Source organism: Vulpes vulpes, chromosome 4 (genome assembly GCF_048418805.1).
Source record: "Vulpes vulpes isolate BD-2025 chromosome 4, VulVul3, whole genome shotgun sequence".
Taxonomy (NCBI): Eukaryota; Metazoa; Chordata; class Mammalia; order Carnivora; family Canidae; genus Vulpes; species Vulpes vulpes.
Window position 1 is genome coordinate 55,662,722 of NC_132783.1, and position 18,360 is coordinate 55,681,081.

The 18,360-nt window shown below is 38.0% G+C and overlaps 1 pseudogene; it reads left to right on the top strand.

Moving 5' to 3' along the window:
* Positions 1–1,552: 1,552 nt before the first annotated feature.
* On the top strand, positions 1,553–18,040 carry LOC140598745 (ATP synthase F(0) complex subunit C2, mitochondrial-like; annotated as a pseudogene).
* Positions 18,041–18,360: the final 320 nt, after the last annotated feature.

The following is an 18,360-nucleotide window of genomic DNA, read 5'->3' on the forward strand; positions in this document are numbered from 1 at the left end:
AACAAACTGAGCCACCGAGGTATCCCTAGATTCTTGTACCTTTTAATGTCTTAAAAAGGACTGACGTAAACGGAAGCCTTCAGAGGCACATTTTGTGTCATGTACTTTGTGTAGAACACACAAGGGCTATGTTTTTCCCCATACTGCAAACAGATCCTAGTTATAAAATTACTTTAGTGTCATAGGCGCTTGTGAAATGCAAAATAAATTATTTAAAGATTTTAACTGGAATTTTGTCTTTTTTTTTTAAAAGAACATAAGGAAATATGAAATCTTCCAGGTTTTAGACTTTAAGATAGGCGCTTGTGAAATGTAAAATAAATTACTTAAAGATTTTAACTGGAATTTTGTCTTTTTTTTTTTTTAAAGAACTTAAGGAAAAATTAAATCTCCCAGGTTTGAGACTTTAAGTGTGATTTTTTCAGATGTATCTTGGCCTCCCTCTAGTGGTTGCTGAGGCAAGCTGAACCAAAATCTAGGGCATAATACTCATTTTCTTTAAATCAAAAATATAGTTGTGAACATTTAAGCCTCAGTTTATTTTTTGAAAGGTTTCATTTATTTATTCATGGGAGACACACAAAGAGAGAGAGAGAGAAAGGCAGAGAGACAGGCAGAGGGAGAAGCAGACTCCATGCAGGGAGCCCTATGTGGGACTTGATCCTAGGACTCCAGGATCACAACCTGGGCCAAACGCAGGTGCTAAACTGCTGGGCCACTCAGGGATCCCCATGTAAGCCTCAGTTTAAATGACTGGAAAGCCTCTAATGAATCTCAGGTTTTTGCACTTCTTTGATACTCGGTTTAATTTCTGTTTGTTGTTCCTATCGTTTGTTGTTAAGATTACTTAATTTTCTTGTGTTTAATTTTGGTAGTAAGGGTGTGTGTGTGTGTATGCGTGTGTGTATTCTTTCTCACAAAAAATAGAGCCCTGTGTCCAGTTATAAATTTTAAGTTTTTTATGCCCTATACAATATCTTCTGGTACAAAATCTAGGAAAATGATTTTATTAATAAATTTTTGACCAGAACTGAGATTACTCCCAATTTACAAGGAATCCAGAGGACAGATGTTAGAATATACTGAAGAGTGGGAGGGGCTTGGGAAGATGGCAGTAGGAGGACTCTGTGCTGACTCTGTCCCATGTTTTCAATTATATATTATCCACATCCAAGTCAATAAACTGGAGAGCCATCTGAAGTCTGCATGAGCAAACTTCACAACTTAAATGTGCAAGAGAAGTGCATCTGAAAGTTTAGGAACGTCAGAAAGGTAGAGGGAGGGTGCCCACAGGAGGAAGGGGGCTGCACATGGGAAGAAGGTAGAGAAACAGGCCTTCACACCAGGGAGCTCACATGGGAAGACTAATACCCATAGCATTTGGCTTTAAAAACCAGAGGAGCTGAATTCTGTGAATTTGTAAAACCAGTGGGGCTTGAAACCTGAAGCTTTGGCGGTCAGCTGACTCAGCACTGGGCAAGCCTAGACGGAGAGTGATAGCTGGGTGCCACCCTTAAAGAGACAGCAGCCTACGTGGAGAGGCAACATAAAAATGGCAGTTTACACAATGCTGGGGGCAAATGGGAGACAGATGTTTATATTGATTTCTGAGCTTGTTGGTGGACCTTCTCCAAAAATGACAGAACTGGCAGGTACTATTTTCCTCTGTCCCTCCCCATAAGCATAGACATCTGCTGGAGGTGGGGCCACACAGATACTTACTACCTAATCTGCTAGTGGTGCACCACACCCATGAGTTCTCCTGAGGACTCACACACTGCAAACCTGCTAGTCTCAGCCCTGGACTCAGGGCAAATTTTGTTAAGGCTGAGTGGGTGCCCTGCCCAGCCACCAAGTATATAGCTGCCATCAAGTGCTGTGCTCATTTGCCCTGCCACACTTAGCTGTGTTTCCCCAGTCACCCTGTGTGTCTTGCTCTCCTGGTGTGGGGCTACCAGGTGCATAGCTATGGCCATGTCATGCCTTGCCCCAGAACCAGACCAAACCACCATACATGCCCAGGAACATGCCCTCAGCCACCATTAGGTGCTGTGACCAGCCTTATGCCTACTAGCTGCCAATGTGCAGACTCTAGTAACCCCAGCACTTCAGGAGATCCAGCATAGAACTATTGGCCAAGCACACATTTTGCTAACAACACTACCATGCTCTCAAGTTCCCCAGCAAGCACACCTCTCACAGAACTGTGCTGCCTGGGTCCCACTAGCACCACAGAGAACAAGCACAGCCCACAACAGGCAAAGAGTCAGTGCAGATGACTGTATGTGAAGGAAAAGTGACTCAGACATAACAGCAGGGCATAAACAACACATATAAGATATTCTCCTGAAGTGCTGGGTTCTGGTGAACAGGGGACACTGCACTTCCTCTTTATAAAGTCATTACTTTCAAGAGCAGAAGACACAGCTGACTTTCTTAACACACAGAAATAGAAGAGAGGCAGACAGAATAAAGAAACAGAGAAATTTATCCCAAATGAAAGAACATGACAAGTCCACAGCCAAAGGTCTATATGAAATAGATATAAGTCACATGAGTTTAAAGCAATGATCATAATGATACTCACTGGACTCAAGAAGTGGAAGACATGAATGAGACCCTTAACACAGAGATAAGGAATAACATAGTAGAGATAAAGGGTACAATAAATGAAAATGGAAACATACTTGATGGAATAAATAGCAGGGTGGAAGAAGCAGAGGAATTAGTGACCTAGAAGAGCGAGTAATGAAAAATAATCAAGCTGAACAAAAGAGAGAGAAAAGAATGATGCAAAAAGAGAATATACTTAGGAAATTTAGTGACTCCATAAAATGTAATAACATTTGTGTTATAGGAATCTCAGAAGAAGACAGAAAAGGGGGCAGAAAACTTATTTGAAGAAATAATAACCGGAACTTCCCTAATCTGTGGAAGGAAACACATACCCATATTCAAGAGGCACAGAGAACCCCCAACAGAATCAACAAGCAGATTGGCACCAGAACATATTAAACTGGCAAAATATAGTGGTAAAGAACAAAATTTAAAAGCAGCAAGACAAAAGAAATCATTAATGCACAAGGGAAAACCCATAAGCCTAGCAGATTTGTCAGCAGAAACTTTCCAAGCCAGAAGAGAGTGGCCTGATATATTTAAAGTGCTGAATAGGAAAATTCTGCAGCCAAGAATACTCTACTCAGAAAGGCTATCATTCATAATAGAAGGAGAGATAAAGAGTTTTCAAGACAAACTAAATGAGCTTGTGACTAGAAAACCAACCCCAAGATATTAAAGGGGACTCTGAATGCAAAGGAGAGACCAAAAGTGACTGCTTAAAGCAGGAAAGACACAAGCAGTAAAAATGAATATTCATATAAAAAAATCAGTCAAAGCTTATAAAATAAAAGGATGTAAAATATAATAAAATACTTAAAATGTTGGAAGGAGATGAGAAAAGAATGGGTTCATACTTGAAGGACCATCAACTTAATATAGACTGCTATATGCAAAGAGTTTATATACAAATCTAATGATAACCACATATCAAAACCTACCAATAAATATGCAAAGAATAAAGAGAAAGAAATCCAAATATATCACTAGAGAAAATTAAAAAAAAAAAACATGAAAGACAGGAAAAGATCAGAAAAATCTTCAGAAACAATCACAAACCAGTAATAAAATGGCAATAATACATATCTATCAATAATTACTTTTCATTTAAATGGACTAAATAGCCCAATCAAAAGACATAGGGTGGCAGAATAGATAAAAAAAGTAAGTCCCATTTATATGCTGCCTTCAAGAGACCCATTTTAGAGGTAAAGACACTTGCAGATGGAAAGAGGATGAAGAAACATTTATCATGAGAATAGATGTCAAAAGAAAGCTGGAGTTGCAATACTTACATTGAACAAAGTACACTTTGAAACAAAGACTGTAGCAAGAGTCAAAGAAGGACATTATGTAATCATAAAGGGGACAATCCAAAAAGACGATATAACAATTTTAAATATTAATGCACCCAATATGGGAGCATCTAAATACATAAAACAGTTAATAACACATAAAGGAAATAATTGATAACACAATAATAGTAGGGACTTTAACACCCCACTTATGTTAGTGGACAAATCATCTAAACAGAACTCCAACAAGGAAACAATGGCTTTGAATGACACACTGAATCAGATGGATTTAACAGATATATTCAGAATATTCCAACCTAAAACAGCAGAATACATGTTTTTTTTCAAGTACACATGGTACAGTCTTTAGAATAGATTATGTGTTGGTTAGCTCACAAAACAAGCTGCAACAAATTCAAGAGGATCATACCATGCATATTTTCTGACCATAATACTGTGAAACTAGAAGTCAACCACAACAAAAAATCTGTGAAGAGCACAAATACTGGGAGGCTAAAAAGCATGCTACTAAATAATGAATGAGTCAGCTAGGAAATAAAAGAAGAAATAAAAAAGCACATGGAAACCAATGAAAATGAAAACACAATGGCCTAACACCTTGGGATGCAGCAAAAGCAGGTGGGTCTATGAAGAAGTTTATAGCAATACAAGCCTACCTCAAGAAGCAAAAAGAAATCTCAAACGAACAACCCAACTTTGCACATAAAGGAGCTAGAAAAAGAACAACAAACAAAACCCAAAACCAACAGTAGGAAGGAAAGAATAAAAATTAGAATATAAATAAATGACACAGAAACTAAAAACAAAACAAAACAAAACAATAGAACAGATCAATGAAACCAGGAACTTATTCTTTGAAAAAATTAATAAAACTGATAAACTTCTAGCCAGATTTAGCAAGAAGAAAAGAGAAAGGACTCAAATAAAATCACAAATGAGAGAGGAGAAATAACAATTAACAGCACAGAAGTACAATTAGAATATTATGAAAAACTAAATGCCAACAAATTGGACAACCTGCAAGAAATGGATAAATTCCTAGAAACTCCTAAAACTGAAACAGGAGGAAATTAAAAAATTTGAACAGACCAATAACCAGTACAATTATGTCAGTAATCAAAAAACTCCGGGGCACCTCTGTGGCTCAGTAGATTAAACATCTGACTCCTGATTTTGTCTCAGGTTATGATCTCAGGGTTGTGAGATTGAGCACCAAGTTGGGCTCCTTGCTGGGTAGAGAGTCTGCTTAAGATGCTCTCTCTCCCCCCTTTGCCATTTCTATATGCCAATAATTAACAGAAAGAGAAATTAAGAAAACAAACCTATTTACAACTGCATTAAAAATAATAAGATACCTAGAAAAAAACCTAACCAAAGAGGTGAAAGTCCTATACTCTGAAAACTATAAAGCATTGATGAAACAAATTAAGGATGACGCAAAGAAATAGAGATTCCATGCTTACAGATTGGAAGAAAAATATTGTTAAAATGTCTATACTTCCCAAAGGCAATCTATACTTTTAATGCAATCCTTCTCAAAATACCAATAGCATTTTTCACATAACTAGAACAATCCTAAAATTTGTATCAAACCACAAAAGATCCTGAATAGCCAAAGCAATCCTGAAAAAGAAAATCAAAGCTAAGTGCCATGATTCAGACTTTATTACAAAACTATAGTGATCAGAACAGTATGGTACTGGCACAAAAAATAGACACATAGGTCAATAGAACAGAATAGAAAACCCAGAAATAAACCCACCATTATATGGCCAATTAATCTTTTACAAAGCAGGAAAGAATATCCAAAGGGAAAAAGACAGTCTCTTCAACAAATGGTGCTGGGAAAACTGGACAGCAACATGCAAAAGAATGAAGCTGGACCGCTTTCTTACACCATACACAAAAATAAACTCAAAATGTGTTAAAGACCTAAATGTGAGACCTGAAACCATAAAAATCCTAGAGGGGAACACAGGCAATAACCTCTTTGACATTGGCCCTAGCAACATTTTTGTACATATGTATCTCAGACATTTTAACAAATCCTTTTTTTTTTTTTAAGATTTATTTATTTATTTGAGAGAGAGAGAGAGAGAGTAAGAGAAAAGAGAAAGAACATGAAAAGGAGGGGCAGAGCAGAGGGAGAGAGAATTTCAAGCAGACTCTATAATGGCATGGAGCCTGACATGGGGCTTGGTCTCATGACCCCAAGATCATGACCTGAGCCAAAACCAAGAGTCAGATGCTTAACTGACTGCTCCACCCGGATGCCACTCTACATATCTCTTGAGGCAAGGGAAACAAAAGCAAAAATAAACTATTGGGACTACATCAAAATAAATAGTTTCCACATAGAGAAGGAAGTAATCAACAGAAGCAAAAGCCTATCTATGGCGGTGCTAAATATTTTCTTCCATTCCATAGCGCTATATATATGTATATATATGTATATATAGTGGAATATTAGCCATCAAAAAAATGAAATCTTGCCATTTGCAATGATGTGAAAGGAACTAGAGATTATCATGCTAAGCAAAACAAGTCCATCAGAGAAAGACAATTATATGATTTCACTCATATGTGAAATTTAAGAAACAAAACAGAGGATCATAGGGGAAGGGAGGGAAAAATAAAACAAGACGAAACCAGAGGGAGACAAACCATAAGAGACTCTTAATCATAGGAAACAAACTGAGGGTTGCAAGAAGGGAGCGGGGTGGAGGATGGGGTAACTGGGTGATGAGCATTAAGGAAGGCACACAACGTAATGAGCACTGGGTGTTAAATAAGACTGATGAATCATTCACCTCTACCTCAGAAACTAATAATACACTATTTATTGATAAATTGAATTTGAATAAAAAATATTTACCAAAAAAAAGAAATTCAGCACAATTCCTTCGAGATCAGTTCAATTTGTTTTATGTTTCAATAGTTTGTTGAATTTTACTGCTGAGTAGTATTCCTTGATATGAATGTACCACAACTGAACCATTCATTCACCTGTTGAAGAACATGTTTCTCCCCAGTTTTTGGCTATTACAATTAAAACTTCTATGAACATTTGTACACACACACACACACACACACAAAACATGGAAAGAAGAAAAAAAGGAAAAAGTTTAAAAAGTAGGGGGATCCCTGGGTGGCTCAGCAGTTTGGCACCTGCCTTCGGCCCAGGGCGTGATCCTGGAGTCCTGGAATCGAGTCCTGGGATCGAGTCCCATGTCGGGCTCCTTTGCCTGGAGGTCTGCTTCTCCCTCTGCCTGTGTCTCTGCCTCTCTTTCTCTCTCTGTGTGTCTCTCATGAATAAATGAATAAAATCTTTTAAAAAAAAGTAAATTATAAAGTATACATTATTTTTGCTGAACTGTACACTCCTGCCTAATTCATTTATAGAGTGATAGGACAGATGGAGATTGTTTTATAACTCTTAAATTCTCTGCTGTGCTTAACACAGTGTTAGGTGATTGTGAACTGTTAACTTGAAATTCTATAATGATACCCAAAGCTTAGTGCTACTAGATTTCATTTCAAACAACAGTCAGACAAAGAAAATAAATCCTACTTGCAGAATACAACGCTGTATTAAGTCAATGTCCTAAATACTACCCTCCTCCTTTCCTTTACTCTTTTCACCCTTCTTTCTAGTTATTAAGAGAAAGAGAGGGTGACAGGGAAGAAAGACAGAGAGGAAGCTCCTGCCATCCTTAAAGACCATGCTTTATTCTAACAATAAGAAACTATTGCCTATTGACTTGCCTCTTCCAATAAGCACTGTTTTGACAAAAGAATTGATCTGAGGGATCTACAAATTACAAAGCATTAAGTCAGTCAACTCTGGGACTAAATCATAGCAGACTTTTTAACTCCTCACCATTAAAACTGCTCATTCTCCCAGAATGTGTTGTTGAGGCACCTGGGTGGCTCAGTCAGTTAAGCATCTGCCTTTGGCTCAGGTCAAGATCCCAGGATCCTCGGATTCAGCCCCACATCAGGCTCCCTGCTCCGTGGAGAACCTGCTTCTCCTTCTCTGCGGCTCCCCTTACTTGTGCTCTCTCTCTCTCTCTCTCTCAGAAATAAATTTAAAAATCTTTTTTAAAAAAAGTATGTGTTGTTGGGGCTCAAGAGAATAAGGCACTCTTGGCTATGTCTGGGATAACAGCCTAATGAAAGACGGAGGTAAGAAAATTAAAATAAAATAAATTCCTGTCACCTGAGATTTGAGTTTATTCAATTTCTCGTTCACCTGATACTTTTTCACACTTTTGTGGTGCGCAAAAGACATTCAGTTTTCCAAAGTGCTAATTCTTGGATTTGGATATCCCAAGAAAGAATTCTGTTAGCTGTTACAGCAGGGGCTAAAAGGTGCAAATGCCTGCAGCAATTCACTCTCTGACTAAATTGTCAAACTTTTAAATTGTGTCCCTTCCCTTTGATCTTCCCTTCCTCCCCCATCCTCTCCCTACAGAGGCTCCCAGCACTGAATCTTTGTCAAAAGAGAAGATGCAGTCAGATTAGCAAACTATACCTTTCCAAAAGATTGCCACCTTTTTTGTGTTGTCTGTCATGTTTATTTCTTTATGTCATTCTTGTCTAATCCTTCCTGATTCTTTTCAGTTTGATTTGATGGAAATGTTCATATTTTAGGTTCATTAACAACTTAACAAAAGACATCACGTTTGGTTAGTGATTGTGCTTTTAAAAAAAATCCAAATAACTACAGACTGTCACTGTCTCTAAACCAGGAGGAAAATAAGCACTTTGCAGAATATATAAGTACTTCAACTGGTAAGTATGAATGTAGAATAAACTATAGCAGAGAGACTTCACTAAACATGTTGCTGAAATAATGAAATGTGTACAAGGCAACAAAGGGTAACACAAGGAATGCTGGGCCACAAAACATCACCTTAAAATCATAAATAGTTAATAAATATTATTAAAATAGAATATATTATATAATAAACAAATCATGCAAAAATTATTAAAATGTTAGAAAATATTTATTATTAAGCACCTGCCAAGAACCAGGCTCTATACCTCTGATTATTGTATTTAATCTCTTCACATCTGGCACTCACTCAATGCTTACACTGTGCTAAGTCTTGGTATACCAAAATGAAAGACACAATCTTTGTCCTTCTGATGGTTCAGTCTAGAGAGGGGAAAATGACTAAACACAGTTGTCAAATGAGGTTCCTTGGACCTATGCACACTTAGAAAGGAATCCGAGAAAGGATGTACACCCATGATTGGAAGAATTGGAGATATTCACCAAATATCACTTTGTTAAAAAATTTTTTTTTAAGGTATGGGGAACCCTAGCATTAAAGAACAAGAATTATCCTAGCCTCATCAATCAGACAACAAAAATATTGCTGATAGCCTCAGCAGTCAGACAACAAAAGGCATCCAAATCGATAAAGCAGAAGTCAAACTCTCCCTCTTTGCAGATGACATGATACTATATATCGAAAACCCAAAGACTCCACCCTAAGATGGCTAGAACTCATACAGCAATTCAGTAATGTGGCAGGATACAAAATCAATGCCCAGAAATCAGTGGCATTTCTATACACTAACAATGAAATTGAAGAAAGAGAAATTAAGGGTCCCTGGGTGGCTCAGCGGTTTGGGCACCTGCCTTCGGCGCAGGGTGGATCCTGGAGTCCCGGGATTGAGTCCCACATCAGGTTTCCTGAGTGGAGCCTGCTTCTCCTTCTGCCTGTGTCTCTGCCTCTCTCTCTCTCTCTTTGTGTGTGTGTGTCTCTCATGAATAAATTAATAAAAATCTTTAAAAAAAGAAAAGAAAGAGAAATTAAGGAGTCAATTCCATTTACAATTGCACCTAAAAGCATAAGATACCTAGGAATAACCTAACCAAAGAGGTAAAGGATCTATACCCTAAAAACCACAGAACACTAATGAAAGAAATTGAGGAAGACATAAAGAGATGGAAAAACATTCCATACTCATAGATCAGAAGAACAAGTATTATGAAAATGTCTATGCTACCCAGGGCAATCTACACGTTCAATGCGATCCCTATCAAAATACCATGAACTTTCTTCACAGAGTTGGAACAAATAATCTTACAATTTGTATGGAATAAGAAAAGACTCCAAATAGCCAGAGGAATGCTGGGGGCATCACAATGCCAGATTTCAAGCTGTATTACAAAGCTGTGATCATCAAGACAGCATGGTACTGGCACAAAAATGGACACATAGATCAATGGAACAGAATAGAGAACCCAGAAGTGGGCCCTCAACTCTATGGTCAACTAATATTTGACAAAGCAGGAAAGACTATCCACTGGAAAAAGGACAGACTCTTCAATAACTGGTGCTGGGGAAATTGGACATCCACATGCAGAAGACTGAAACTAGACCACTCTCTTACACCATACACAAAGATAAACTCTAAATGGTTGAAAGATCTAAATGTGAGACAAGAATCCATCGAAATCCTAGAGGAGAACACAGGCAACACCTTTTTTGAACTTGGCCACAGCAACTTCTTGCAAGATACATCTATGAAGGCAAGGGAAACAAAAGCAAAAATGAACTATTGGGACTTAAGATAAAAATCTTCTGCACAGCAAAAGAAACAGTCAGCAAAACTAAAAGACAACCTACAGAATGGGAGAAGATATTTGCAAATGACATATCAGCTAAAGGGCAAGTATCCAAGATCTATAAAGAACTTATCAAACTCAACACCCAAGAAACAAACAATCCAATCATGAAATGGGCAAAAGACATGAACAGAAATTTCTCCAAAGAAGACATATACATGGCCAACAAGCATATGAGAAAATGCTCTGTATCACTTGCCATCAGGAAAATACAAATCAAAACCACAATGAGATCCCACCACACACATCAATTTGGTGAAAATTAACAAGACAGGAAACAACAAATGTTGGAGAGGATGTGGAGAAAGGGGAACCCTCTTGCACTGTTGGTGGGAATGTGAACTGGTGCAGCCACTCTGGAAAACTGTGTGGAGATTCCTCAAAGAGTTAAAAATAGACCTGCCCTACGACCCAGTAATTGCACTACTGATGTAGGGGCAGCCTGGGTGGCTCAGTGCTTTAGCGCCACCTTCAGCCCAGGGCCTGATTCTGGAGACCTGGGATCGAGTCCCACGTCAGGCTCTCTGCATGGAGCCTGCTTCTCCCTCTGCCTGTGTCTCTGTCTCTGTCTCTCTGTGTCTTTCATGAATAAATAAATAAAATCTTAAAAAAAAAAAGATACTGATGTAGTGAAACATCAGGACACCTGCACCTCAATGTTCATAGCAGCAATGTCCACAATAGCCAAACTGTGGAAAAAACCTCATCCATTGGCAGATGAATGGATAAAGAAGATATGTTCTATATATACAATGGAATATTACTCAGCCATCAGAATAAACAAATACCCACCGTTTGCTTAAAACTGGATGGAACTGGAGGGTATTATGCTGAGTGAAATAAGTCAATCAGAGGACAATCATCATATGGTTTCACTGATACATGGAATATAAGAGATAGTGAAAGGGATTATAAGGGAAAGGAGGAGTACTGAGTGGGAAAAATTAGAAAGGGAGACAAACCATGAGAGATTCCTAACTCTGGGAAACAAAGGGTTGTGGAAGGGGCGGTTGATGGGGGGATGGGGTAACTGGGTGACAGGCAATGAGGAGGGCAATTGATGGGATGAGCATTGGATGTTATACTATATGTTGGCAAATTGAATTTAAATTTTAAAATGAAAAAAAAGGAAAGAAGAAAGAAGAAAGAAAGAAAGAAAGAAAGAAAGAAAGAAAGAAAGAAAGAAGATAGATAAAGAATTAGCCAGAAGATAAAATGCTTGGATAGGAACAAAAGAAAGAGGGAAGATTTTTCAGGCCAAGGAAGCAGGTGTACAAAGGCAGAGAATTATGAGAGAGCAATGCACATTTGGGGGAACTGAAAATGATTATTATTAAAGCACAGGCTCGAAGATGAGGGAGGAGGCATTAGTGCAAGGTTTGGAGTGCCACACTAAAGAGTGTGGGCTTTTCCCCAGAGGCAGAGGGAGGACAACGGAATTTTTAAGCAGAGTAGCTAAGTAACTGTATTTTTAACCTAGAAATGATGATAATCATAGATATCCTTTATTGAGTGCTCTTGTGTGCCATTCACTTTAAATTATTCATTCTTTTTTTTTTTTTAAAGACAGCTCCACATCCGATGTATAGCTTGAAATCATGACCCTGAGATCAAGAGTCACATGCTCTATAAACTGAGCCAGCCAAGTGCCCCTATATTATTGATTCTTATTTAACTCCCTTTACCATGTTGTAAGTAGGCATTATATCCTCATTTTATAGATAAGTAATGCTCAGAAACTAAGAAACTTGCCCAAGTTTATCTGGCAGCTAAGGACCAAGGCTAAATTTTATAATGTTCTCACTTTCCTACCCTAGCTGTCAAAATAACTACTGTCATGTAGTTAGGAACAGGTGTTTTGGAGACCAACTGACTGGGCTTGAAATCCCTGCAACTTTACTTTCTGTGTGACTGTACAGCTTGTGCCTCATTTCATCATTCATAAAATGGGGATAATAAAATTCACCCAAAGTTAAATTAAGATAAATAAGATGGTACATAAAGCAATTAGCACAAAGCCTAGCCCATAAAGTAATGCTAACCATCAGTAGAGATGGTACTAGACTAGTTGTTGTGCTTGAGCATATTTTATACTTCCATTTAAATCATTACAAGAACCAGAGAAGGTGAGCATAATCATTTTATAATTAAAAAAAAAAAGAAATCTAAAACTTAGAGAAATTCAGTCACTTGCAAAAAAGACATATAACTAAATGCCAGAGCTGGTTCTGCTCCAAAGCCTATACTCTTTTTTGTACTGCAGAGTATAATGTACCATTAAAAGGTCTCTTGTGCATTGTACAGGATAAATTAAAGAGATAAGATAGGAGGCAGGGGGTAAAATATTTTAGAGGTTTTGCATAAATCTAAGAGAAATATGTCAAGAGTCTAAATTAAGGAAGTGGTTATGTGGAGTAAAATAAGTCAGTTAAGAGATATTGTCACTAGGGTGACAGATTGAATGTTGAGAAGTAAAGGAGAGAGCTCAAGAAGATTTTCTAATTTTTGGATTAGGTCACTGGGTAGATGATAGCCCTGAGATAAGAATGGGAAAACTGGAATTGGAAATGTCTTGGATAATTTTTATTGAATGAATGAACAAATAAATAATTTCAATTTGGAATGTATTAAGTTCACTTATGTTCAACGTCTAAAAAATATAAGTAGTAGTCTAGGAAATATTGGACAGAATTCTGTGCTAAAGAGAAAGGAAATATAAATAGGTAGTCTAAATAATTGCATGTGTAAATGGCATTTCTAGAGAGACTAAAATAAAAATAGAAGAGGATCAATGATAGAACTTTGGAATTAGGGAAGAACCTTTTTTCCACTGGACTCAAGTTAAAATGTGGAGGGATTCCACTAGAATAGTGTTCTTGGCCTATTTCTCCACTTATTATACCCCACAGGGTGAGCTATAGGGAATGAAGTGAGGATGTAACCTCCTCTTCTCTCTCTCTTTGACTATCAGCCTTTCTTCAAGGCATTCATTGTCCCTACTTCCCAAAGTCTCAAACTGTGACTAAGAGGGGGCGTTTAATTCTATGTCTAAGCATTTGGTGGCCCATTATAAATTTCCATTCAAAGCCACATTTTATGATTAGTTTTATCAGTGATAAAGGTGGGTCTTTATCTATATGTGTTTTGATTTTAAACTTTGGAAATGAAGAAAGAAGTGCTGTTTGTGGACTCTCTAAAACCCACATAGCTGGGAAACCCAAAACTAAAGCAGCCAGAAAAAGAAAAGAACACATGAGGAAGGAGAAGAATGTACAGTAAGAAACATAGGAAGAAAACCAGGAGAGAATACTGTTATCAGAATCAAAGGAGGAAGACTCTTAAACAAAAAAGTGGAATGACCAGTAGTGTCAAGTGCTATGAAGAGGTCAGGGAGTATAAGATCCAAAACTAGTCTACTCAACTTGGTAGTTGAGAAAAGGTTCAAGGGAATGACAGAAACAGAAATATCATAATATAGTGAATATAGTAGATAGGTTACACTGATGGTCCCAATTTTTTATGCATCCTTGTACTCCTGCCCTCTGGTCAGCACCCTACCCAAAATGATAGTTGGCCTGGCCATGTGACTTGCTTTGCCCATTGCCACATTAGGAAATATGAATTAAGTAGAGGCTTTAAAAAATGCTTTCATGTTTCATCTTTCCCTCTTGAACCCTTCCCACCACTACAGGAACATTTCCAGGTTAGCTGTCTAGAAAGATGTGAAACACTCATGTAGTCAAGTTGAGTTGTTCCACCCAAGGCCATCCTAGACCAACTAGCCCTCAGGTCAGACCAAAAGCTGACCACCAACACCTGAGCAAGCTCAGTCAAGATCAGCCAAGTCCAACTGCCCACAGCCTCATGAGTAATAATAAATGCTTGCCACCTCAAGCTACCACATTTTGCGGTGGTTATCAACAATTACAGTTAACCAGTATAGAATAAGGTACAAAAAAGTAAGCTATATTAGTTTTTGTAATTATCTTATCTCAGAAACTTAACCAGCACAATTATCTTTCTTTTATTTCTGAGTCTTTTAAATTTCTTATATTTATAATACAATTCCCAAACCAGTCCCTCCTCATAGATTTGACAACCATTATAGACTGCTTTCTAGCTTCTCAAGCCAGCATTTCTTCCCTCTATTTCAGACTTTGACTATGTGCAATCCCTTGCCTTTTTCAACTTAGAATTAAAAAGGCATTTACAATCTGGACCTCTATCTCTGCCCCCACCCAAACTCTTCACTAGAGGATTGCATCAGAATATAAAAAACAAAAATCAAAACAAAATGACAGCTTCTCAACAGAGGTAATAGGGAAAATAGAAATGAGAGAAGACATAGATATGTTTGGTCCTGAAGGGGAAGGGAGGGAGGGGGGTGAATAGGCAGCATCAAACTTAATAGCATTTGGGATGATTAGTATCTAGCTTCTAGGAAAATTCATTCGTAGGAGGAGATAAGAGAGCAAGTTACCCAAGAAAAATGGGCCACACCTGAAATAGCTTTTGAGTAGCAGCAATAGAAAGAGAATTGCCCAGAAACACAGAAACATCAGTAAGTGAGCTAATGCAACTGGAGATGATGAGTCTACAGTAGAACAATCCACATACAAGTGTGACTTACAGCAACTTTGCCCCACAGGTGGTGAACCAATATCCTGCTGCAGTTGGGAAAAGTGAACAATACAGGACTGTTGGCCAAGTATTTGATGGTATTGGTGCAGATTATTAAAGTAATAGTCCTTAGAGTGTTTGGTTTCCTTGCAGGAATCATCACTCCCCTATTATATCCCCTCCCCTTCTCATCGGTTATTCCTCTTCTTCCAGTTAACTCTTAGCCTTCTATTAGATTCTAGCATAAATATTTTACTGGAGATGCCTTCCCTGACCACACCAAATAGGCCAATCCTCTCCTCTTATACTTTCTTATATATGTCCTTTAGAGCACAATTGCATTCTAATCTTACAAGTTTAAGAAACTAAAAATATAATTTTTATTTGGATGATTCTTTCATCAATGTCAGACTCCCCCAATTGACTATAAGTTTGTGGGACATATCTTTTTTCTGTTTTACTTCTCACCATTATATCTCCTATGTCTAACAAAGGGCCTTAGGCTTAGCAGGTGTTCAATATATAGTTTTTGAATAAGTAAATTGATGAATGATTAGAATGATATGTGAAAAAATTAATAAGAAAATAAACCAATAAACAAGGAAGAAACTGAACCAAAAGGAGTCAGGGAGCTTCAATGAGTTTCAAAAGCAGTTTCAAGAGCTTCATGGGAGATTTGAAGGATAGTAGGTGTTATGAACTAAATTTTGTCCCTGCCTCCTCCACCCCAAATTCATAGTTGAAGCCCTAACCCTCAATATCCCTTGCAGAAAGGGCCTTTATGGAAGTAATTAAGTTTAAATGAGGTCAAAGGGCAAGGCTCTAATCCACCAGGACTTGTATCCTTATAAGCAGAGGAAGAGACACCAGGGGTACATGAGCAAAGAGGAAAGGCCATGTGAAGGGATCCCTGGGTGGCTCAGCTGTTTAGCGCCTGCCTTCTGCCCAAGGTGTGATCCTGGAGCCCCAAGATCGAGTCCCACATTGGGCTCCTTGTATGGAACCTGCTTCTCCTTCTTCCTGTGTCTCTGCCTCAACCTCTCTCTGTGTTTCTCATGAATAAATAAATAAAATCTTAAAAAAAAAAAAAAAAAAGAAAGAAAGGCCATGTGAGGACACACAAGTAGGTGGCAATCTACAAGCCAGGAAGATAGGTCTCACCAGAAACCCATCCTATACGCCCTTTGATCTTGGACTTCCAGCCTCCAGAACTGTGAGAAAATAAATTTCTGTTGTTCAAGCTAGTCAGTCTATAGTATTTTGTTATGACAGCCCCAGCAGACTAATAGAGTAGGCTATAGATTTTAGATTCAGGAAGATGGTGTAGAGGTGGGGAAAAAACCTGAAACTTAATAGTTAGAGAAACAAATTAACACGCCTGTATTTTAAATGAATAACCATGTCAAGTGTGGAGGGGATATCACACACAGGCAGGGGGTGAAGAACCAATCCAAGGAAATTTTGAGCAAGCATTTTGACTTTATACCCAAAATGTAGGGAACAAAAGAATTGCAAACAAATCTTGAACTCTTTCTGATAGGTTTGTTTTTTATTGTAATATTACTGCAGCAATCTTGAATCTATTCTGTGGGTATTACAAGACTGAGAAGATGAATAACGTGATGGTGTCACTGGGAGCCAGGTTCCATCTATGGAAAAGAAAAAGATAAAATTATGGAATAAAGTAACCAAAGAAAACCCTACAATTATCATCATAAAGATTCATTCAGACAAGAATTATGTAGAGCTGCAAAAATCCAGGATGAAAAGTTTGATAAGAAGCAGGATATGTACACAAACCCCAAAGTATTTCCCCACAGATTACTTAGTGGTTGAAAGAGGGAAATATTAACTATATAGTGGGAAAACCAGAAAACACTTTGATTAGGTGATCAAATTAACGTCATCAGTAAGGGGAAGGCAGACATTGTATGTGGTACCCTAAGAAAGATATATTGCTGATGTCATATAATCTGAATCATCAGGAAACACCACACAAACCCAAAGTAATGAACATTCTAAAAAGTAGCTGTCTTGTATTCTTTGAAAATGTCAGTATCATCAAAGATAAAGAAAAGCTGAGGGAATCTTTCATATTTGGATACTAAAGAAATAAGGCAACAAATTCCAATATGTGATCCTGAACTGAATCTCATATTAGAAGGGGAAAAATGCTATAAAAGACATTATGAAGGCAATTGACAAATTGTATTATGGACTATAGACTGGATAAAAATATTGTTTCAATGTTAAATTTCCTGAATTTGACAACTCTACTATGATAATGTGAGAGAATATAATTTTCTTAGGAAATACACAATAAAATACTAAGAAGTCAAAGAAAATGACATTGCAACCTACTCACAAATGGTTTATAAAAATAAAATGACATATATATGGAAAGAATGAGAGACAATATAATAAAGCAAACATGGCAAAGTGTTCAAAATTGTTAACTCTGGATAAAGCAAATATGGGAGGCCTCTATTATTATTTCAACCTTTTTGTATGTTTGAAATAATTTCAAAATAAGACAGAGGAGAGCCTCAGCAGCTTGGCAGCCCCATGTCCCCTGACCTCACTTATTTCTAGCTGCAGCTTCTGAGCCAGCGCCATTTCAAGGGACATTGACACAGCAGCCAAGTTCATAGGGGCTGGGGCTGCCACTGTAGGGGTGGCTGGCTCTGGGGCTGGAACTGTGTTTGGGAGCCTCATCGTTGGTTATGCCAGGAACCCCTCTGTGAAGCAACGGTTTCTTCTCCTACGCCATTCTGGGCTTTGCCCTCACAGAGCCGTGGGGCTCTTTTGCCTGATGGTGGCCTTTCTCATCCTTTTTGCCACGTGAAAGAGCCGTCTCCACCTCCCATAGCTGTTTCTCCCATGTCTCATCGGCCTGTATGCTCCTTTTCCTATACCTACATAGGCAGCCTGAGGAAAGTAGTTGGCTCAGGGTTTAACAGAGGGAAGACAAATAAATACTGTATTAATAAGGGGGGAGGGATAAGCATAGTAGGCCAGGTTTTCTACCCCTACAAAGAGAATCCTACCATTTTGAAGGGTTAAGTTTAATTAATGAGAGATTATTTAAACACACACACACACACACACACACACACACACGCAAATATCTTCCTGCTTTGATCTCCAGATCACCTGCAGAAAAGC